Source organism: Heteronotia binoei, chromosome 16, assembly GCF_032191835.1.
Source record: "Heteronotia binoei isolate CCM8104 ecotype False Entrance Well chromosome 16, APGP_CSIRO_Hbin_v1, whole genome shotgun sequence".
Classification (NCBI taxonomy): domain Eukaryota; kingdom Metazoa; phylum Chordata; class Lepidosauria; order Squamata; family Gekkonidae; genus Heteronotia; species Heteronotia binoei.
Genome location: NC_083238.1, coordinates 14,889,493 through 14,914,624, shown reverse-complemented (window position 1 = coordinate 14,914,624; position 25,132 = coordinate 14,889,493). Strand labels below are relative to the sequence as shown.

General features: G+C 44.7%; 1 protein-coding gene across 1 annotated transcript in view; it reads right to left on the bottom strand.

Annotated features, from left to right (window-relative positions):
• The window catches only part of LYPD6 (LY6/PLAUR domain containing 6), an 89,336-nt gene extending 78,039 nt beyond the window's left edge, over positions 1 to 11,297 (bottom strand). Inside the window, exon 1 of the mRNA XM_060257096.1 lies at positions 11,207 to 11,297. The gene's annotated coding sequence lies outside the window, so the exon portion shown is untranslated. The remainder of the gene's footprint in view (positions 1 to 11,206) is intronic.
• Positions 11,298 to 25,132: the final 13,835 nt, after the last annotated feature.

Sequence of the window (25,132 nt, the reverse complement as noted above, 5' to 3'; positions counted from 1 at the left end):
CCACACAACACTTGAACATATGAACATATGAAGCTGCCTTCTACTGAATCAGACCCTTGGTCCATCAAAGTCAGTATTGTCTTCTCAGACTGGCAGCGGCTCTCCAGGGTCTCAAGCTGAGGATTTTCACACCTATTTGCCTGGACCCTTTTTTTGGAGATGCCAGGGACTGAACCTGGGACCTTCTGCTTCCCAAGCAGATGCTCTACCACTGAGCCACCGTTCCTCCCACTTCATGTTTTTATGTGCCCGCTTTACAACCACCAAATTTTAACTAATTTTAATTTAATAGGAAGCTTTCCAGAAGTTTGGAACAGAATCTCCTGATAACTTCATTCAAAAATGGAGGGAGGAACAGGGAGAGGAGGGAGTTTAGAAGTGCACTTTTCAACAGAAACCAACAGAAAGAACAAAACACAGAATCTCAAGAGGGTTAATTATTATACAGAATCGAAAAAAGCAAAACAAAACCTTAAACTAAATGGCCCAAACTACATTTCTGTGAACATCCCTACAAAATTTCTTTAAATAAAAGTCATTATTAGCCATTTACTCAGTTGCACAACGTTAAAGAAAGCCGCCTGGAAAGAACAGTACCGTAATGCCATCAGGCACAAATATATATGGTAGATATAATATACGTATCTCACAAAATAGATAAAAGCTTTAGAAGTCACGATAAAAGGTTCCAAAATCTTGTTTAAATAATCTGAGCAGCCCTTATCTGTGCAATCCTTGTCAAGGTATCTAGGCAATAAAATGTATCATAATTAGAGAGATTTTCCAGTGATGCAAAATCTCCCATCTTTCTTCTAGGATGAGCTTCCGCACTGTTTTAACATTTTAGCAATACAGGTATTTATATATTCGACTAATTAACTGTGTCGAAATCAATTAATGTTATGTACTTGATAACACTTGTTTTTAGATAACTGGAGTGTTTCGGAAAAGTCACAGTGATGCACATGAAGCTACATGGAGATCTTCGAAACCTCACCCAAAAAAACAAATAGTTGTTTTTTTACAGCTATGACATGAAGGAGAGAGATAGAAAGAACAGGATACCGTTATTAGGCTGGGAAATATTTGTGACAGGAACTCACGAGAAAACTAGTTTTTAAGACATTGAGATGTTGCGCAATTAATCAGTCATGCAATCTTAATAGGGTTGCCAAGTCCAATTCAAGAAATATCTGGGGACTTTGGGGGTGGAGCCAGGAGACTTTGGGGATGGAGCCAGGAGACATTGGGGGTGGAGCCAGGAACAAGGGTGTGACAAGCATAATTGAACTCCAAGGGAGTTCTGGCCATCACATTTAAAGGGACAGCACACCTTTTAGAATGCCTTCCTTCCATAGAAAATAATGAAGGATAGGGGCACCTTCTTTTGGGGCTCATAGAATTGGACCCCCCGGTCCAATCCTTTTGAAACTTGGGAGGTATTTTGGGGAGAGGCACTAGATGCTATAAGGAAAATTTGGCACCTCTACCTCAAAAAACAGCCTTCCCAGAGCCCCTGACACCCACGGATCAATTCCCCATCATTCCCTATGGGAATCATTCCTGGAGGTGCATAATGGCTGTGGGGGTGGAGCTTCCCCCGCCGGCCAGCTGGCTGGGGGAGGGGGGAAGCCTGTAAAACCAGGGGATCCCCCGCTGGGACCTGGGGATTGGGAAGCCTAAATCTTAATATGTTTTAGCCAATTCATATGCGAATATACACATATTTTAAATTATACTATTGAATGTTTGCTTTTAGGTGATGCCTGGTACAGCACAACTACATTTTAGAAGCATCCTCCTTCACACACACCCAAACTCATCTCCAAAGATGGTGCCTGTTGCCATCCACAGCTTGTACAGTTTGTATAATTTTTTTAAAAAAAATCACCAAAAGGCCTGCTGAAACCAGAAGACCACCTAATCAGTCAGAAGGTTTTAATAAATCATCATTACAGCCACATTAAGTAGTAGTAATGAATTTTTCAAACTGAGAGAAACTGAATACCTTTTTTTAAAAATTCTGGGTAGGGTGTCACTGATTTCCTTTGCTGACTTTATAGCTAATGCTGGAATGAACTGGATTTTGAAGATGAAAGCTGCCCACACTATTGAGCATCAGATTTTAAAGCTTAGCAGAGGGCCCAATGCAGAGGTGGTCCAGGCCTTCTCACTGGCATTTGTAAACAGCTTCTTCAGGAGAAAACTAGATTGGCTGTACAATCAATTGCCGACAGATGGTAATTGATTGTACAACTACAATCACTTGCTTCTTATTTTTATCCCTCCTAGCAATACAGGCCAGGCCACCCACCTCTATCTTCATACATAGCTGCTAGTTGCTGAGGTTTCCCGTAGTGCCTAAAGGTTACAAAATTACAGCCACATTAAGTAGTAGTAACAAATTTTTCAAACTGAGAAAAACTTAACTAGCTACCATTGTCCGGAAACAGCCTTGAATGGGCATGTGTAGTCTCCTAGAAGAAACTTCAGAATATTTGGGCTAAGCAAAACGTTCTGGCTACGCATGCAAACCATTTCAGCATTTGGTGAGGAGAATAATAAGTTAGTGAAAATTAACGACCAACATTCTGGTAGCTCTGAAACATCAGCAACATGATTATTCAACCGATTTTAAGTGCCTTACCACATGAAAGGGAATGACATACAGAAGCCTGTTAAATATAACCAAAGCTTTATTCCATACACGTGCCAAGGGTTTTAACAACAGCACTAGGAATGCTTTCTGCACATAACATTTGTGGCTCACATCTATGTAATCCTGATCCAATGATAAAGATCCGCAGCCATACCTGAAGATCCCTAACAATACACCCTTGAAAGTCCAAATACATTTTTGAAAGGACAAGTTTTTCTAACCAGCACCAAAAAAAAAAAAAAAAAAACCCAGATAGTTAAACATGGACATTGTTCTTGCAATAAAAAAAAACTATTTCACAAAGTACAAAGCACTTAAACATTGTGTTGATCTTTACCAAGCTTTGGGGCAATTTCCATTAATCAAAGCTTTGGCTGGGCTACACATTATGATGGAACAGCGCGGAGGTTAGCAGCATATTAAGACTGTAATATAAAAGCATATCAGAAACATTAAGCTCTACTTCCATGGCAGCAAGCCATATCAGACTCCTGGATCATTCCACAACACACTCACCAAAATTCCAGGTTCATGATTTCCACCGACTTTTGATGAGGTTGAAATCATATCCAGTCTATTGACAAGTCTGCTCTAGTGCTATTTATCCTGATCCTTGACCAAGCTTGTTGTAACCACTTATCACCAAGCATATCGTTCATTGATGCATACTGTTCTGCTTGTCTGGAAAGTACCAGCAGCCTTAATAATGCAAAACATAAATAAAGTTGTTTTCTGCAAAGACATATACATGCCTGAGCTAGAAAACAATTCAGAATAATTTCTGAATTAATTCTTTTGTTGTCATTTAAAATATATCCAGTTATTTTAATGGGGTTTTAAAGATGCTTCAAAATTGCAGTTTTTAATGTTTAGATAGAATACCTTTCACTAATACATCTTAAAGCTATAGTAAAACTTTACTGTTAAGAACGCATCTAAATGACACTCAAAGCCTATCAAGATTTTATTCAGTATTATATTATATACAAACCTATTACAATTCCTAGGTTTAAAAAGCGTTACTGCTACTTTTATAAAGCAAATGTCAATAAAGAAGGACATCTTCCAATCAATTATTGCACAGATTCATGATTTAGAAATCTCAATCTCAAAAATGGTTAATCTTTGGTAAAAGACAAGCAAAGGTTCATTTTTACCCAGATGCTCCTCTGTATAAAAAAGATAATCAGGACTCCATTTTGGCAGTGCCTAAATGGGGCCTGGTTTGGGAGCTCCACTTAAGCCCAGAAAGTAAAATGAATAGTATTTACAGAAGTACCCCAAAGAGAAACAGCTGTGGGTGAAAAATGACCACTATCCTCAAAAAATCACTGGCTAATGAGGCAGACAAAAAAACCACAAGCTGACCAGAAGGCTATCCTTTCCACCCTTGCCCATCGGTGGGCCACTCAAAGATTCCAACACATTTTATTACCCAGTCTCACTTACAGTTGCTTAACAGGCGTTAAAATACTGCAAGAGCTACCGCTCCCTTCTTTTCCATTGTAACTGAAAAAAATGTTTGTTTGGGGTTGTTTTTAACCTTTAGAAGCTACAGAAACCTCCCTTGGGCTGTGCAGCGGGAGCCATGCCTAAACTGAACAACAACGATACAGAAGAACGCAAAGTGTGTCTCCTGTAGAAAACCAAGAAAGAAAATTAAGTTTCAGCTCTTTTGCTAGACTTAATCTCTAAACTATTAGCAACACATGGACCCCATCTGTGGAGAGTCAAATCTGCAGACTGGGGCCATGTGGACGCTAAACAGATCTTTCGTCAAATTTGGGAGACTCCCCAAGTTTGCAGAAAAATCTGATTAAAAAAAATTTAAGGGGAAGAGAATACATTTAGGCAGCCGATGCAGTTCAGCAGTGGCTGCCACCAGCCACACAGATCCAGGCCGCAGATGCTTTGGGTCAGGCAGCAAGGAAAGCCAGCAATAAATGCGGCTCTGGGTGAGGCAGAGAAGAACGCCACCAACTGTTGTAGGCCCAGCTGCAGCAGAGAAAGATACCAGCAATGGAAGACAGCAGCCCCTGTATGTATCTGAAAATTTAGTTTTCAAGCCATATTGGCACAATTACTAAAATTCAGTTTAATGATCCCCTCCTCATGGTGGGGATCACATTTATTCTGGTATGTAAACTCCCCATTCTATCCCAAGGAGACCCAAAGCAACGATGTTCATCCCTCCTCCATTTTATCCTTACAACCACCACCCTATGGGATCAGTTAGGTTAAGAAAGAATGACCAGTCCAAAATCACCCATGGCAGAGTGGGGATTCAAATCTGGGGCTCTCAAATCCTCCTAGTCGAAACCTGGAGAAAGTAGAGAAAGAAGTCCTTTTCTCCCTTTCTCACAATACAAGAACTCGTGGGCATTCAATGAAATTGCTGAGCAGTCAGGTTAAAACGGATAAAAGGAAGTACTTCTTCACTCAAAGGGTGATTAACATGTGGAATTCACTGCCACAGGAGGTGGTGGCGGCTACAAGCATAGCCAGCTTCAAGAGGGGATTGGATAAAAATATGGAGCAGAGGTCCATCAGTGGCTATTAGCTGCAGTGTGTGTGTATTGGGCACTGTGTGATTCAGAGTGTTGGACTGGATGGGCCATTGGCCTGATCCAACATGGCTTCCCTTATGTTCTTAAAACTCTAACCACTACAGCCCACTACCTTTCATCTGTGGCTGTAGTAGAAAGGCCGCCTTCAAGAACAATTGGCTATCTAGTATGCCTAGCTGGAAGTTACTGATTAAGAGCTAAAAACAGTTCTCTCATTTCTTGAAATCCCCCATCCCAATCCAAAGAACCACAAAAGCGACTGAACACTGCAGGCATACAGCCATGCCCGCAAAAATGTTTGTTTCACAGCCATGCAAAGATCTGAACCAGAGTCTCCTTCACGCTAATGTAACACTGTACACCACACTAGTTCTCCTGCCTCTTTTTGATAGTCAATTCAACAGTTGGACAATCGTTTTCACATGAAGGATTGCATTTGCCGGTGTGGGGAGAATGCCTGAAGCATTGTTACAAAAGGGGGGGGGGGGGGAATCACACAAAATACAAATTTTATTTTTAGCTTCATGGTTGTGAATCTTCTATTAACAGACCAAGATCTCACAAGACTTGTAGAAAATGCATAATTGCTACGTAAGAAATATACATTATTGGCATCTGACTTTAAAAACCCTCAAAACTTTAAAAGCCTAAAGCCTTCATGAGTGCACCATTTCTGAGAGTAAAATGTATTTCAGAGGCCATTAAGCATATCATTCTGAATCTATTAATGAAAAAAGTGTACTGGGTTCAATAACTGTACATTAATTATATTTGCACTCATCAGTCACATGTACTTAGTAGCTATTTCCCCCTTTCAGTTACCCAGCTTGAACACTTAATTACTGAAAAAACACTTAGCTAAACTAATTGTGCAGCTGCACACATTTGTGTGTGCCCTCTCCACTGGCCCTGGAAGAATCCTTCACCACTGACATCAGCGTTCAGCATGCATTTTGAAGTGGGAACCCACTTCTAAACTCGCTGCTCTGCTCAGCTGCAAAGGAACTCTGCACCATTCTCTCCCTCCCTGACATAAAACGTAGGAATCTTCCATCCAATGACACCAAAGAAGTTTCTATGTTATTTTTCAAGTTTATAAACCTAAAGAAGAAGAAGATGATGATGATGATGATATTGGATTTCTATCCCGCCCTCCACTCCTAAGAGTCTCAGAGTGGCTCACAATCTCCTTTACCTTCCTCCCCCACAACAGACACCCTGTGAGGTAGATGAAGATATTGGATTTATATCCCGCCCTCCACTCCGAAGAGTCTCAGAGCGGCTCACAATCTCCTTTCCCTTCCTCCCCCACAACAGACACCCTGTGAGGTAGATGAAGATATTGGATTTATATCCCGCCCTCCACTCCGAAGAGTCTCAGAGCGGCTCACAATCTCCTTTACCTTCCTCCCCCACAACAGACACCCTGTGAGGTAGATGAAGATATTGGATTTATATCCCGCCCTCCACTCCGAAGAGTCTCAGAGCGGCTCACAATCTCCTTTCCCTTCCTCCCCCACAACAGACACCCTGTGAGGTGGGTGGGGCTGAGAGAGCTCTCACAGCAGCTGCCCTTTCAAGGACAACCTCTGCCAGAGCTATGGCGGACCCAAGGCCATGCTAGCAGGTGCAAGTGGAGGAGTGGGGAATCAAACCCGGTTCTCCCAGATAAGAGTCCGCAGACTTAACCACTACACCAAACTGGCTATAGTATTTCTGAGTAACAGGCTGCATATATCAAAGCCATTTCAGACATTAATAACTGCCTGCCATCAAGTCATTAACTGACTCAAGGTTATCCCAGGTTTCGAGGCAAAGGACAAGCAGAGATAGCTTGCCATTGCCTTCCTCTGCATAGCAACCCTAGACTTAACCTGGTGGTCTCCAATCCAAGTACTAACCATGGATGGCCCTACTTAGCTTCTAAGCTCTACAGAGACTGGGCTAGCAGACTGCTTATTTCAAACACTATCCAAAGAAAATCCAGAGCTGCTTCTCCCTGTTCCTCCTCCCCCTCCCTCCTAGCATTGTGACCCACTGGCAGTAAGAGTCATGACCTGAGCTATAGCTCGAGAACCACTGATTTACATCAGTGAAAATTCTGTGAATTGGTAGATGACACGCAGACTACAATACAGTCCCACCTTTTTGAAGTTATTAAAGCAATTCTAATTGATTCGAATTGTGTGCTGCAGAAACAGAACCCAAAGTACAAACTGGAAAGCCAGTTTGGTGTAGTGGTTAAGTGTGCGGACTCTAATCTGGGAGAACCGGGTTTGATTCCTCACTCCTCCACTTGCACCTGCTAGCATGGTCTTGGGTCAGCCATAGCTCTGGCAGAGGTTGTCCTTGAAAGGGCAGCTGCTGTGAGAGCCCTCTCCAGCCCCACCCACCTCACAGGGTGTCTGTTGTGGGGGAGGAAGGTAAAGGAGATTGTGAGCCGCTCTGAGATTCTTCGGAGTGGAGGGCGGGATATAAATCCAATATCTTCTTCTTCTACATCCAGATTTACAGGCACTTTTGCATCTTGTAAATATGGACTTGATTCATAAACACATCAAATAAACACATCAATGAATGAGCTGAATCTCTTGGATGGTCTTGTCCACACAGGAAATTTTAGTGGTGAATGATTGCTAAAGTAGAACAATAGTGCACTATCCAATTTATGCATATATAGAGACTTGTGGGAGAAGGAGGGTGGCCAAGGTCACAAAGTGGGTTTATGACACAGGCTGGATTCAAACCAAGGACTTCCGAGTTGGTAGCTCATTCAGTTTATCACTGCAGTTTATCATCATATTGTCCAACAACATAAATGCTAAATGCTGCCAAGAAGACTACAAAGTCTACCATCCTCCGCCTCATACCCAATTCTGCAACAGAATCTGCTTCTAGACACCTCTAGTTAATAGAAACTCATGCACGAACATTAATCCAACTTTTCAAGGTAGTTCTTCTCTGCCTATCATTGAATCTACCATACACTAGCACAAGAAGGTCTTCTCAACATCAGGACCTGAGAAATCTGCTTCCAGTCCCCTTTTTTCTTTTTTTGTAACATCTTGGCTGGTAAAGACTTCTGAGGAACCCAAAAACTCGTACTGTTATGTGTCATTCACTTGGCTTACTAAAGGTATTACATGGAATGTCCTCTCGACTATTAAAAAAAACCAAAATCTAAACCTGGAAATGAAGCTATGAATTCCCCCTTCCCAACATGGTAGCCAAGTTGGTCTGAAGAACAGAGCAAAGTTAGAGTCCGATGGCACCTTCCAGACCAACAAAGTTTGAGGGTGTGAGCTTTCACGTGCAAGCACACTTCCTCAGATTATAGATCCCAACCAGCCGAAGTGTTTAAAGCTGAATTTTTAAACTCCACTGATTTCAGAGAAGCCGACTAAAGTACACAGTTAATTCCCTCGCTGAAATCAATGGGACTTAAAACCTCTTACCTGTGGCAGGATAATTCCCCCCGCTGTGCATTGATGGGATAGCATAAATGGTTATTATTTTAAAGAAGCCATTAACGCTTCACAAATATTTATATTTCTATAAATTTTCATTACTAATAAAAACCACACACAGATGTACTGCCTTGCCAAGTTATTAATCATAAACAAACCTAGCAATGATACTACGCACCGTGATTTTTAGACCAGAAGTTACAATTTAAATAGATGCAGGAAATACATAGTACTCTTTGAAGTTTTATAGATACAAAAATCCTAGTCGATGAACAAGCACCACAGACGCCTTTTGAGACAAGACAGAATGTGCAGCACATAAAAAATAATTTGTGAATCAGACTCTACTTGTCACACTGGTACAGGCAACTACTGGGTTCATTTACAATTCTCACTGGACGTGTTCTTCAGAACAATCAGCCTTCCATCACTTGTACCCTTACAAATATCTATCAATTTTGCATGTAGGCTTGTTCTTCAAGGGATAAGAGCATCACAGCCCACCTTCAAAGAGGATTTATATCAAACTGTGGGAAACGGCACGCAAAATTCACAAGGAAAAGCTCTATTAGAAATTCGAAGCAAGTGAATGAACTTCACGCTGCGGGCAGATTACTGAAAACCTGGCCCCAAAGGCAAACTGGCAAGACAACAATGGAGGAAAAATTCATGTGGTTGTTTAACCTCAGTGCTACAGCTATCTCCATGAAGCGCAGAGCAATGCAAAGCACACAGTCCTTCCAAAAGTTTGTGAGACTAAACCGACTTCAATCCAAGTGCTTCCGCAGACTCACTAACATGAGGGGCTGCTTCTCTTTCGGGTTTCCTAGCGAGAGGTGACTGAAAGCCAAGATGGGATTGTACTTGACCAAAGCATTGTGATAGAATAGAAAAAGACCCTCTGCCATATTTCCAAGGAAGATTTTTTTTTTTAAAGAAAAATTGACTAGATTGTCCAACAGGCTGAGAAACGTGCGGCGTCCACTCGAGACAGGGATTGTTTTTTAAAGCCCACTTTCTATAGACAGTACGGCGGCGTGGGTGGGGGATCTGTCATAAGAACATAAGAGAAGCCATGTTGGATCAGGCCAACAGCTCATCCAGTCCAACACTCTGTATCACACAGTGGCCAATACGACAGTACGGCGGCGTGGGCGGGGGATCTGTCATAAGAACATAAGAGAAGCCATGTTGGATCAGGCCAACGGCTCATCCAGTCCAACACTCTGTATCACACAGTGGCCAATAATTTATATATATATATATATATATATATATATATATATATATATATATATATATATATATATATACACACACACACACACACACACACACTGTGGCTAATAGCCACTGATGGACCTCTGCTCCATATTTTTATCTAACCACCTCTACAGGAGGTGCCTGTAGCCGCCGCCACCTCCTGTGGCAGTGAATTCCACAGGTTAATCACCCTTTGGGTGAAGAAGTCCCTCCTTTTATCCCTTCTAACCCGACTGCTCAGCAATTTCATCGAATGCCCACGAGTCCTTGTACTGTGAGAACGGGAGAAAAGGACTTCTTTCTCTACTTTCTCCACCCCATGCATGATCTTGTCAACCTCTCTGTCACCCCGCAGCCGACGTTTCTCCAAGCTAAAGAGCCCCAAGCGTTTCAACCTTTCTTCATAGGGAAACATAAGAACATAAGAGAAGCCAGGTTGGATCAGGCCAACGGCCCATCCAGTCCAACACTCTGTGTCACACAGTGGCAAAAAATTTTATATATACACACACACACTGTGGCTAATAGCCACTGATGGACCTGTGCTCCATATTTTTATCGAAACCCCTCTTGAAGGTGGCCATGCTTGTGGCCGCCGCCACCTCCTGTGGCAGTGAATTCCACACGTTAATCACCCTTTGGGTGAAGAAGGACTTCCTTTTATCCGTTTTCACCTGTCTGCTCAGCAATTTCACCGAATGCCCACGAGAAAGCGTTCCAGCCCTTGAATCATTCTAGTTGCCCTTTTCTGCACTTTTCCCAATGCTATAATATCCTTTTTTGAGGTGCGGCGGCCAGAACTGCGCACAGTAGACCGCACCATCGATTTATACGGGGGCATTCTGCCACTGGCTGATTCGTTCGCAATTCCCTTCGGCGGAACGCCGCGGCTCTCGGCAGCCGCCCCTGTCGGCCCGTCTGCAAACTTCCCCCGAGGAGCGACTCTCGCTGCCTGCCCTTTAGCGCTCGCCCGTTTTGGGGTCAGCAGCACCTTCGCCCATCCGCCGGCAGGGACAGCATTGCGGCGAGCTCCAGACGGAGGCGAGGGAGCGCTCGGGAAGCGCCGCTCAACTCGCCAAACATTTCATCTGTTGCTGCAGCCCCGCGACGCCTGCAACAAAGCCGCGTCGGAGGCTCCGTCAGCCCGTCCGTCGGGCGGCGCCGCGCCTCGCCCCGGCCGCCCTGGCCCCTCCGCTTCTCTGATCGGCGCTCGCCTCCAAACCGCGAGGGGGAAGCCAGTGCCGACTCACCCGTCCGACGGCCGCTGCCCCGTCTCCGGCCAGCCGCCCCATCCCACGAGCGCAACAATGCGGCCAGGCTGGCGGCGTGCACTGCAGTCCTGCTCCGGAACGCTCAGCCTCCCCGACGCTCCAGCCAGCCAATCGGGACGCCGAAGGCCACGCTAAATTCTCAGCCCGTTTCGCCATTGGCTAGCCGCTTAGCCCGGCTGGGCTGATCGCAGCGGCGAGAGCAGCGAGCAGGGCTCGTCGCCCGACTTTCGAGGGGGGGAGAGAGAGGCAGGAGAGCGCGCTGGCGAGCGAGGACAAGCCCTTGCATGGAAGCGCTCGCTGGCGGGCAGACGGGCGTGAGGCTGAGGTTCGCCTCCGGCGCTGACTCCTCTGTAGGCGACGTCTGGGGTTTGCAACCCACGTAGAATCCCAGCGCCTCTGGCCGGTGAACGAGCACAGCAGAACTCTCCTGGGGTTCTGATGCCACCATAACCGTGACTGCCGTCACCAAACCTGTTACAGGTGTTCACCGGCAGGAGCGTCTGTGGGGGTTCCCCCCCCCCCCGATTGGATCTGGATTCTAAATAGATGCTTTTTTGCCCTGTGCTTCTTGCGTTTCGTGGCTCACGTGAGGCTCTCTGATACTGGCCCATCAATAATAATACATTTTATTTGTATCCCGCCCTCCCCGCCTAGGCAGGCTCAGGGCGGCTGACAACATTTTATGCATATACAATAATAAATAAAAACTTTCAATGGCAGTGTGGTCTACTCAGACTGGCAGCGGCTCTCCGGGGTCTCACGCTGAGGTCTTTCTAGCGTTGCCAATCCCCAGGTGGGGGCAGGGGATGCCCCGGTTTGGAGACACCCCCCCCCCCCCCGCTTCAGGGGCGTCAGAAAGCGGGGGAGGGGAGGGAAATGTCTGCTGGGAACTCTTATTATTCCCTATGGATTCCCATAGAAAATCATGGAGAATTGATCTGTGGGTAGCTGGGGCTCTGGTGGGGGCTGTTTTTTGGGGTAGAGGCACCAGATTTTCAGTATAGCATCTAGTGCCTCTCCCCAAAATACCCGCCAAGTTTCAAAATGATTGGACCAGGGGGTCCAATTCTATGAGCCCCAAAAGAAGGTGCCCCTATCCTTCATGATTTCCTGTGGAAGGAAGGCATTGAAAAGGTGTGCGGTCCCTTTAAATGTGATGGCCAGAACTCCCTTTGGAGTTCAATGATGCTTGTCACAGCCTTGATCTTGGCTCCACCCCTAATGTCTCCTGGCTCCACCCCCAAAGTCCCCAGATATTTCTTGAATTGGACTTGGCAACCGTGGGTCTTTCACATGACCTTTTTTACCTGATCTTCTTAACTGAAGATGCTGGGGAATGAACTTGACTGTGCTGTTTTTCAAACTGCGTGAAATGATTGCATAGTGAGTATCCGCTAGTAACATCTGAAGTGGTCTCTAGAACATGAAAGGCGCTGGAATCAACTGCTGTTACTAGTCTGTAAGACATTACAAGACTTTTGTTTGCTTTTGCTGCGTAAGACTATCACCTACCCCACTGGCCTTCCGACAGTTCTCCCTGTCTCTTCCTCCCACTCCACACATTTTTCCAACTTCCAAAGCGTTATTTTATTTAATCCCACACTGTGCGTTTTCTAATGGCTCAAATCACCATTAGGATGAGATGTACCTTGATAGTGGGAAATCGCAGGCTCATCCCCTTCTCCAGGCTCTCAAAATTCTTCTTTAAACTTAAAATATGCTGGAAGAAATTGCAAACAAATAAATAAACGATCAGATCCCACAGACTCATTTCTCAGGAAGCAAATAATACCCCCAGACCCCTCTGTGATACACAGTTTCATGCGTTGCCTAGTCTTCTAAGTCCCTGTTTGTTCTTTGCGTATGAAGTGGGCTTTGCTCCATGAAAGCAGATGCTAGAATAAATTTGTATTAGTCTTTAAGGGGCCATAAAACTCCTGTTTATCCTTTTCCTCATCAATCATAAATCACATTCTGGCTCTTACAATGTCCTCATGGGCTTTGTCTTTTTCCAGTTGCAGGTTATTACATGTTTATAGCTCCATGATGAATCAATAAATATAGAACTATAACCTAACTTCACTTAGGTAGGTCTAACCAATTTCTACATGGGATAAACCACTGCTCTAGATGGGACTCAGAAGCCCCACCCTGTCTGTGACTCTGCAGTGGCAGTAACCACAGATACTGCCTAAACTATTCGAAAGGAATAATCTGATTGGTTAAGCAATTTCACATCCTAGCATATGGCCTTTTTTATTCAAGATTCCTTGTTATCAGGAGATAATGTTGGACTTTTTAAAGTTTGGCAGCTTAAAGAGGAATGTGTTGCTGAGGCATCACTGAGACTGCGTATCAAGTATTTCCATCTCCAGACTTCTAATCTGGGTGTTGGGTTACTGGTTACATCCACTCCGCACAGTATGCAAACTAAACAGTTGCATTGCTGCACCCAAAAGCATATATTCCCAAAACTCTACACTACATTTCACATGTACCCTTTTCATAGGATTGCCAACCTCCAGAAGCCACCAGGAGATCTCCCACTATTACAGCCAAGATCAGTCTCCCTGAAGAAAATAGCTGCTTTGGAGGTGAGGGAGCTCTATGTCATCACACCCCGATGAGATCCATCCCCTCCCCAAGCCCTATCTCTCCCAAACTCCAAATCTCCAGGTATTTTCCAACCTAGAGCTGGCAATCCTAACTTTTCCTTAAAACCAGCTACCCGGGGGGGGGGGGGGGGGGCAGGGTGTGTGGATTTCATCAGGCCACTAGTGTTAAGGCAGTAGATTATTAACCTTCCGCATACAAACTATCCTTTTAGCCAAAATTGATCAGGGAAAGTACAACTCCTAGTTTTTCTGCCATGTAGTTAACAACTGGAGAAATAACCAGGGAGGTGAATATTGACCCACCCAACCCCAGCACCACTGTTCTGATCAAATTCAGAGTTCAATGAACCTATAACAGGGGTGGCAAACGGTAGCTCTCCAGATGTTTTTGCCTACAACTCCCATCAGCCCCAGCCGGCATGGCCAATGGCTGGGGCTAATGGGAGTTGTAGGCAAAAAAATTTGGAGAGCTACCATTTGCCACCCCGACCTATAACAATACAATTAGATCTGATCAGAGATCTTGCATTATATGATGACTGACTCTGTCAGTTTCCGGGGTACAGTCAGGATTAGACCTAGACAGAATCCTGCTCTTTATCTGACGGAAGAGTGAGGTTGCATTAAAAGCCATCAAAATGGCAATGATTTCAATTATAACATTTTTTTTTTTACCATCGATCATATTTGAATTTTTTATCTCAGGTCATAAAATATCTTGGAACAGTTCTAGGTAGTGTTCTGAACCTTGGCTTTTTATGTGCTAATGGCTGATACATGGTAGTCTTCAGAGTATAAAGACTAGATTCACAGAACTCAAGATTCACAGTATTTCGCTGGGTATGCTTCGCAGTATATAATTCAGCCCATGCAGAGAGAAAGAGTGTGAAGGACTCTCTGGCTATTGAACTAGTCAGAAGAGGTGGTCAGCCAGTTTCCACAACCAGGCCACAAGGATCCATTTGAAGAACGGGGCAGCCAAACTACAGGTGAAAAACATGTTCATTGTTTACTTTACCTCGTACTTTCATAAAGGTTAATTAAACTGGACACAAAACGAGAGGAGAATTTGACACAATGATTGCCAGACTGGGTTAATCTAAAGGAAAGGTCTAGTTTGTTTAGAGTATTCTCATGCTAAACTATAATTTAAAGTCAACATGGCATTGATCTAGTGTTGCCAACCTCCAGGAGGGGCCTAGAGATCTCCCAGCATTACAGACTACAGAGATCAGTTCACCTGGAGAAAATGAGTGGACTCTATGGCATTATACCCTCATGAGATCCCTTGCCTCTACAGACTCTATCCTCTCCACGCTCCACTCTCAAATCTCCAGGAATTTCCCAAACCAGAATTAGAACTAAGGATGGGTACAAACAGGAAAAATATTTTGGTTCATGGGATGCCTAGTTCATGAGCTGCAAACCATCATGAACTTTTAGCCCCCAAACCGTTTTGGTTTTTGAGATCCAAGACATGGGGGAGGACTCCCAGCATGCTAGAGACCTCAAACTCACAGAAGATCTCTGGCTGACTCTCCTCTACCTGCCCTCCAAGTTTGGTGAAGATTGTATTTACGGGGCCTGACACGCTTTCCAGCGAAGGTGACCTCATCCTCCATTGTTACTAGTGGAGAGGAAAAACACAGCAAAAAAGCAGGGGCAATGGAAGCCTAGCGGAACAGAATCAAAGTCCCAGAGAATCTTTGCAGTTGTAACTGAAGGGGGGCATTTTTGCAAGCCCAGCAGAACCAGTGCAATGTTCCCAGCTGAACCAGTGCCTCTGTGGCACTGCAAACCCAACAGGGCTATGGTCAAGCCAGAGAAAATCTGCAGTAGAAATTGAAGAGGGGCGTTTTTGCAAGCCCTGAAGAACTAGTGAAATGTTCAGAGTACCCAGAAGTACCACTGCAATCAAAGAGTACCTGACAGAACCCAGTGCCAATGTGGCAATCAGAACCCAATGCCAGCTCAATCAGAATCCAAGCGGAGGGGAGGGGTGTTTCAGCAAGCCCAGCAGAACCAGTACAATGTACAGAGCACCCAGAAGTACCAGTGCTACCAAAGAGTGCATTGCAGAACTCAGTGCCACTAGTGTTGCATGCTTAAAAGGATTGATCTCAATACACACTCACAAATCAAGGATGGGGGGATTTTGCAAGCTCTGTGCAAGATGGGAAAGGGACACAAAGGAACACTGGCAAAGGGGGGAACCTCTTGAAACTGATAAGAAGTTTGGTAAACATTTCGATTGAGTGGAGACAGTCTGTCTGGAAATATATCCATTCACGAACTGCACAAACTGCCCACAAACTGCTTGAAAGTTCGTGGAAATTTCCTGCTGGGTAAACTGCCATGGATGTCAGTTCATGAACTATAATCCACAAACCAGCAAAAATTTGTTAGGAACTTTTGTTCATGAGCCAGTTCATGCCCATCCCTATTAGGAATCCTATATTAGTGAGGTATTCTGTAGCTGAGTGGCTATAGAACACTGGCTATGCTATCTGTATGAAAATTCAAGTTGCTTTTTAAAAATCTGACAAGCAGACACCATGTCCCAAAATCATATTCTTATCTTATAGAGAGCCAGTTTGGTGTAGTGGTTAAGTGTGCGGACTCTTATCTGGGAGAACCGGGTTTGATTCCCCACTCTTCCACTTGCACCTGCTAGAATGGCCTTGGGTCAGCCATAGCTCTGGCAGAGGTTGTCCTTGAAAGGGCAGCTGCTGGGAGAACCCTCTCCAGCCCCACCCACCTCACAGGGTGTCTGTTGTGGGGGAGGAAGGTAAAGGAGCCGCTCTGAGACTCTTCGGAGTGGAGGGCGGGATATAAATCCAATATCTTTTTCTTCTTCTTCTTCTTCTTCTTCTTCTTCTGTTGCCACAGTGCAAACTCTTTGAAAACAAATTTAATCAATGGTCAGTCAGGATTATCTCTAAACTCATGGTGTAGTCTTCATAATCAAAGATGCACTGCCCTGAAAGCTTTGGGTGTACACAGACAAGTGTATGCCACATAGTAATTTACTACAATATAGTAAATTTACTACAATATAGTAAATTCTCCTAAGGAGAATTTTACCAGACACCTTTTAGTCATTCATTACTTGGAAAATAAAAATAGAGTGGTATGTGGTAAAATTCTCCTCACAACATGGGTGGATCCTACAGAAGAACAGCTGCCCATGTAATTACATACATGCTATCAACTTTCAACCAGCTTATGGTGACCCCAACAAGGAGCTTTCAAAGCACATGAGAAGCTGAGGTGGTTTGCCGTTGCCTTCCTCTGCACAGTCTTACTCAATGGTTTCCCATTCAAGTACCAACCCTGCTTCGCTTCTGAGATCTGATGAGAACAAGTTATACCGTGCCACTTTCCCTCCCACCCATACAACCAGGTCTGGCGCACGGAAGTAGCCCAAGGAGGCAGCCACCTCAGGTGCCACCTGGCTTAAGGGGCACCACCAGGCACCCCCTCTGTCCACATGAGGCATGCGTGCTCCTTGGAACCTGCTTTCCCCAACGGAAAGCAGGCCCCATGGAGTGCACATGCTGCCAGGTCTGTACAGACCCAGGGAATGCAAAAGTGGGCAGTGCCTGCACAGCAGGCTCCTTAGACCACAGTGTGCAGGTGCTCCCCCACACACACATTCGCATCCCCCAGGTCTATAGCACAGACCCGGGAATGTGAGGACGGCCACCCCCCCTGCCCCTGCTTAATCCTCCTGGCCCCAGGAAGGCTGAGCCATAGGCTTCCCAATCCCCAGGTCCCAGAGGGGGATCCCCCAGTTTTACAGGCTTCCCCCCTCCCCCAGCCAGCTGGCCGGCAGGGGCAGCCATCCATGAACGATTCCCATAGGGAATGATGAGGAATTGATCCGCGAATATTGTGGGCTCTGGGGGGTTGTTTTTTGAGATAGAGGCACAAAATTTTCAGTATAGCATCTAGTGCCTCTCCCCAAAATACCTCCCAAGTTTCAAAACGATTGGACCAGGGGGTCCAATTCGATGAGCCCCAAAAGAAGGTGCCCCTATCCTTCATTATTTCCTACGGAAGGAAGACTTTTTAAAAGGTGTGCCGTCCCTTGAAATGTGATGGCCAGAACTCCCTCGGAGTTCGATTATGCTTGTCACAACCCTGATCTTGGCTCCACCCCTAATGTCTCCTGGCTCCACCCCCAAAGTCTCCTGGCTCCACCCCCAAAGTCCCCAGATATTTCTTGAATTGGACTTGGCAACCCTACTGAGCGGTGTTGGTGGAGCAGGCGCGCTCAGAGCACCGTTGCTGCTGCCCTGACCCTGCTCAGCTTTCCTGAGACCCCGAAAGGCTGAGCAGGATCAGGCTGGCAGTAAAAACCCTTAGAGCCTGGCTCTGAACACGTCTGCTGCTGCTCCAACCCTGCCAAGGCTTCCCAGGGTCCCAGGAAGGCTCAGCGGGGATGGGGGTGGTGCAGCGTTAGGGGCACTCGGAGCCAGGCTCTGAGCTTGTCCACTGCAGCCATGACCACATTCAGCCCTCCTGGGATCCGGGAAGGCTGAACGAGGCCGGGCAGGCGGCAATGGTAGGGTTGCCAATCCCCAGGTGGGAGCAGGGGATCCCCCGGTTTGGAGGCCCTCCCCCCGCTTCAGGGTCGTCAGAAAGCGGGGGGAGGGGAGGGAAATGTCTGCTGGGAACTCTGTTATTCCCTGTGGAGATTTATTCTCATAGAAAATCATGAAGAATTGATCCGTGGGTATCTGGGGCTTTGTGGGAGCTGTGTTTTGGGGTAGAGGCACCAAATTTTCAGTATAGCATCTAGTGCCTCTCCCCAAAATGCCCCCAAGTCTCAAAAATATTGGACCGGGGGTCCAATTCTATGAGCCCCAAAAGAAGGTGCCCCTATCTTTCATTATTTCCTATGGTAGGAAGGCATTGAAAAAGTGTGCCGTCCCTTTCAATGTGATGGCCAGAACTCCCTTTGGAGTTCAATTATGCTTGTCACAGCCTTGATCTTGGCTCCACCCCCAAAATCTCCTGGCTCCACCCCCAAAGTCCCCAGATATTTCTTAAATTGGACTTGGCAACCCTAGGCAATGGCAGTAAGCGCGCTTGGAGCCAAGCTCTGAGCAGCCCTCTGCCATGCCTCCCCCCCCACAGACCCCACTGGAAGGCGGGTGGTTGGGCTCTGCCTGGGGCGACAGAACCGTCAGTGCCGGTGCTGCATACAACAGCATGTGCAAAATGTCTTTCATAACTGTTTTGGTTGTTTATTAACCGTGGTCTGTAAATCGCTTCTGAAAAACAGACTTGACCAAGCAAACCACTTTCCTTTTCTGCAAAACTCTGGCCTCTGAGATATTCAAGATTGCCCACTACAGTTTAGGCAAGGTTAGTCCACTGGGGTCTGTCAGCGGAGCCTTTTCTGTACGCTGACTCAACTTTAATGCCGTGGATTCCAGGTTTCTGCTTCCTTGCTCACTTCAACAGAAAGGAAAGTTTTGCTCATATGATATCACTTTGCATTCATATAGTAGTCCTCTCAGTTTCAATTTCTGAGAAAACTCTTACAAGCAAGCAGAAATATACATATTTTAGCTTCAGTTCCTGAAAAGAAATCAACAGAGTGGGTAAAAATAATAGAATCCTAGAGTCGGAAGGGATCTCCAGGGTCATCTAGTCCAACCCCCTGCACATGCTTAGAGAAGATAAATAGTAATTTTTCTTATTGTAACTGTTTTGGTGGCTGCTGTTGTTTTAATCTCTCATTTTCCAGGAATGTTACAGAACAGATTTCTGTATAGCAAACAGATATGTTGTCTGGCCGGTTAATGCCATACATCCCCAGCATCTTGCAGAACCTGGCCTTGGCTGGTCTGGTTCTTCTTGGGAAGCAGAAGGTCCCAGGTTCAATCCCTGGCATCTCCAAAAAAGGGTCCAGGCAAATAGGTGTGAAAAACCTCCGCTTGAGACCCTGGAGAGCCGCTGCCAGTCTGAGAAGACAATACTGACTTTGATGGACCAAGGGTCTGATTCAGTAGAAGGCAGCTTCATATGTTCATATGTATCCATAACCTGTTTATGGGATGGAGCCTCATGTGAGAATATGAGCACCCATTAGAAGTATTTTAGAAATATTTTCATGTGGCTTTTGATTCTCCCCCTAATCCCAAAATGAATATGCACAATCGCTTTTTCTTTTTGTATAGACAAGATGCTATTGAGCGTATGTCCTACATATTTAAACACTATTCTTAATTGTATTTATTGGCAATATTCTGTGCCACTTGATCCTATGCATTTTATTCATCTGTAAGCCCAATATTTAGCTGACACCAATGTTTGCGTGAATCCTAGGGGGACCCTCTCCTATTGCCTTTATGATCACTAATTTCCATATAGGAAAGGTATTCCAGTTCCCGAATCATTTGTCAGAGTCAGTAGGGACCAAGTCCAATTAGACCAGCTTGGCCAGAGGCAAGCAGCAAGATCGTGGGCAAATGGTATAGCTAGTAGTCAAAATGATAAAGAACCAACAAACACCCCATACAGAGTTAAGCCTTTTCCTGCTGGACAAGTTGCTAGGACTCAGAGGCGGAGCTTCTATAGCCTTATGTCCAGTGCTTTCTTTAAACTGTGAAGTCTTGTGAGCAAAAATTCTACTTTGTGAGCTACCGGCATTAAAGTTGGTGAGCTACTACATAAATTAGCTTGCTCTGGGGCCATTTTTCCTGAGTTAAGACAAAAATGTGTGAGCCAGAGGCTAAAAAACTGTGAGCTAGCTTACACTGCTTATGTCTAACTCTGACTGGCTCCCTCAGTCACTTGTCTCTGTCCCATCCCCACCCCACCAAGTGCTTCCCTGTTCCTTTCCCGTTCTTTTGTTCTAAACTTACACTAGGTTGAGAGGATAGTGGTGGGAGAGTTCTATAACATTAGTAGTTGTACGGCTAGATTAGAGTCCAGTAGCACATCTGAGACCAATAAGGTATTTGTGGTATGAGCTTTTGAGAGTTAAAGCTCCATTCATCATATATCTGATGAAAGGGAGCTTTGGCTCTTGAAAGCTCATACCCTGAAAATTTTACTACTCTCAAAGGTGATTACTGGACTTTAATCTAGCTGTTCTTCTGCCAACCAATACAGCTGCTCTCTGAAATAAAATAGTAAGAGTCTGGCCAGACAATATTGAAAAGCTGCTCAGTAGATATCTTACCTGGTATATTTCTTGTGTTCTTATGTTATATCCCCAGGCCGGTTTCAAACAGTACAAACACACCCTAAATGGAAATCGCTTCTATTCAGACAACTGAATAATTCTACATGTATAAACTGCCTTATGCATGGGGGTGTTGGCTTTCCAGTACATGCATGTACAAAAATGCAACCATGTTCAAAATCATTGTTCATTATTTGAATAATTGCCTGCATGATAATGCCTTCCATGTCAGAATTTTGCAATATCAGAAACAATGCAAAGCATGCAATTTCACAAGGAAAGTGAGGCTTTTCTGACCTTCATCTTCTATGAAACAATAAAAAAGGCCCTTGTAAAAAACATTTAACTCATCACTGGATTTCAAAGGCACTCATGCTAGAACAGGTCCACAGTACATGCCACTATTATCCTCTCTTCTGTGTGTGCCAAGTTTAAGCTGCTTTATTCATTCACTATTTTTACAACATTTTCAAATTTTCTCAAATACAGAGTTGGATTAATTTCATCCGAAAGTGGGACGCAGTCTCACTGCATGCCAACAGAGGAAAGAAAAATCCTATAGACCCTTTTCTATTAGATAAGAACTGTGACACACACACACACACCCATTCATTCTGTTTGAAATTTTAATGAACTACCCTTTGTAAAATCCTCAAGACTGTTATGGCTAGAAGAAGAATAGTTTAAAACATCTCACACAGCAACTGAAAAGAAGGATGCCCTAGTAATGAAAACAAAGAATTGAGAGGGGGTGAGGCGGACCCCCCAAAATTAGTTCCCCTTTGTGCTTTATGGGGGAAATACCAGTTTCCGTTAAATTCTCAGTGGCTCATTTTCTACTTAGCTATACGCAATACGGTTCACCTTTCAAAAGTTCTCATGCGGTCTCTTACTATTTCATCCACCTTTCAGGCTTTGTCCATTTCATCGATAGCTAACTCATCTTCTCTTTCCTTCCTCCTCCTTCATAAATATTCACTTTTGCAATTAGAAAATATGCAGAGTACCCACGAAAGCAATTTGGCAGGGCACAGTTCATGCCAACTATTTTTTGTGTGTGTATCCTTTGGCTCATGACTCAAGGCATTTGATCTCTCACAATCCTATTGAATGCCATCTGTCAATGGGAATCTTTCAAGTCATTGTGAGCTTTTATGTGAATGCCACACTCAGGGAGAAAGCGCTGAACAATCTGTGGTCAAGGCGTCATTCATCAGTTCAAAGATAGGTCTTTTCGGTGTCTTCTCCCAAACAGTGTTGTTGTGAAGCCTGTCTGTTCCCAAATTATGTTTCAACATGCACAATTCAACCTTCATTTTCTTAACGTTTCCTAGCAGCTTCTATTATACTATCTCAAATTCCCATCAGTAGACAGATGTGGGCAGCTGGCTACTGTGCCTTCACCTTCACCTGCCCAAGCAGACAGTGATGGCTGCTAGGAGTAGGGTGCGCAGATTCCACCATCTAGAATGACAGGTAGAGAAGAGAGCAGGTAGGTGAATGAGAAGCAGTCACAACTAAGTGCTAGAACTGCCTTCACTTATCTGTTATCAAGGGAGGAAGAGGCATTGATGGAATCATACTTGCACTTTCCGAACTTATCATTTCCTTTTAAGAGAAGAAGCTCCTACCACTCTATCATTCTAGTTTGATTTTTTTGTGCCCCATGATAACTTTTGTTTCAATAGCATGCTATTTAATGCACTGGCTTTTATTACATCTGTCATACCAGCTATGGCTTGAGAAATGGATAACCCAGACATACATTCATTCATTCATTCATTCATTCATTCATTCATTCATTCATTTTGACTCTTCTGTGTAAAAGTGTTGGAGGCACAGACAAGCCTAGAACCATTCCTAGCCAAATAGCCTCTCTGAAGTAGATTTCTTGCAGAAAAAGTACACTTCTGTGTGAGAAAAATACCCCTATTTCCAGAACATCGTAGTCACCCGCTGGGTTGCCAGGATGCCTGGAGACTCAGCTCACACACATGTGCCAGGAGGATGTAGGTTTTGTCTACCAAACTGGAAGGGACTTATGAGTACTAACAGCCATATTGTTGCAGCAGCACTCCGTGCCTTCAGAAGAGTGCTAGCCAGGAGAACAGATGGGTTTCAAATCGCTCCGTGTGAACTCCATCTCAGCCGTCGGAGCGGAAGAAGTTGTGCAGCCAGGAACTGTCCGGGCAAGTGGTTTTCAGCCTTGACCACAGAATCCACTTTGGGAGGCTAACACCACAAGCAACTATCTTCCTGCCGAGCCAGACTCCATTACATCAAAGCGAGAAGCCCACGTACTCAACAGATGTCACCTATGCATAAGAGCCATCAAGCTTATCTTAGGCGTGGATCCTGTTAGGCCGCCTAAGCCTTTGTCCAACGGAACCCAAGACAAAGACTGGTGCCAATAGAAGATTGAAGAGGAGGAAGAACATCTTCAACCAGAGCCAAGTTCCATTGTATAGGCCAGGTGTTACCTAGGTAGCAATTTGGCCATCTATTGTCACCTTTTTAGATAAGTTTGATAAACTTAAGTACCCCCCACCTTAACAATTTTTCCCATTCTTTCCCTTAATGGTCATCCTGGAGCCTCCCAACCTGGCCCATTGTTACCTGGAAGTCCAATCAGGTAACCAGGGCCCAAGCTTGTTCATTGGTCAGTATGGGCACCCAATTAGGTGCCACCAATTAACTTGCTATTGGCTACTGCAGAAGTCCAGCCCTTATGGTCACTGCAGAGCCTCCCCTTTTTCTGAGGTCATGTACCAGCTGACCACTGTCATCCGCCCCTGTACCTCCCATCCCCTAAGGGCTCAAGGTAGTCCTTATAACCTGTGACCCAGCTCCTCACAGGTGTGCATCTAGCAGTACCCCAGTTCCGCTGTCTAGATACATCCCCGATTCCTGATCAGTTGAGGGTCCCCTCCCCCTAATCCTCGCTTATCGCCATTGGAGCCTTCCTTGAAGACTACAATCGGTAATTATCACCCTGTTTGTCCATCCTTGCGTTGTCTCTGAATCTCTCTCTATTTTTTCTTAGGACTGTATGTGTGCTTTATGAGTTATTTGTCTTGTATGTAAGCCTATATTTTTCTGGAATACATTTTAATTGTTTTTACTTAATTAGTGTCCCTGGTAATTTTAAGCAATACTTTCTGGACGTGTATCCTGTATACATAGGTTAAAAGGTCCTGTTTAAGCCAGGTGCCCACCTGTCAATTCCCCAACCTCGTTTTGAGGGCATCTGGATCAGCTCCAAGAGCATTTTTATCACGGAAGAAAGGATTTAAAAGATGCTATCCTGTACAGAGTTACTCCATTCTAAACCCACTGAAATTGATGGGCTTAGACTCCACAAAGTAACCCTACATATGATTGTGCTATTGGGGATTTTCATGGTTGGCTTGAACATTGGGTTTACATTTTATCTATATGCAGCAAAGAGTAAAGTCAAACAATGACTGGCTAAAAACCACCCCCTAGTGGCCTGCTTTTAATGGGGAATCTCTTTATTTTCCAGCGTGAAAACTAATAAGACTACTAATTACAAGTTTGGTTTGCGGGCACTATGGATTTTTATTACAGTCTGCTAGAAAAACTAGACATTGATCTGAAAGTTCTGTGTCTCCAAACGCAAACACATTCCTTTTCAAAAAGAATGCTTTCTTTGATGGGTTGGATCCTGGTGTCAACGTCCTCGAGTTGTTTGTACCGAGTACTGTGCCATCCACAGTCCTGGTGTTACTCCTCATTGCTAAGCACGTTTAGTCAGGAGGAATTTCAGTTGTCTCCAGTGATTGTACTTAGAATGTCCAAAGAGAGAACTCTGCGGTTCAGCGGTACAATAAAGAGGCTGCACAGAAACTTGCATTTTCCCGCACTTGCAAGGAGATGCTAAACCTTTTCCCCACCTCACTGCTTTCCCCTCTTGACCCTTCTTCTGAGTGCTTTCACTAGATAGGATCCCAGAGTCAAAAAGTGTCTGTCTGGGGCAAAAACACCTAGGGAAAGAAGTCACAGGGAAGGAAGCGGTACATGATTCACACACACACTACTTCTTCCCTGAAAATTACCCATTCATCATGT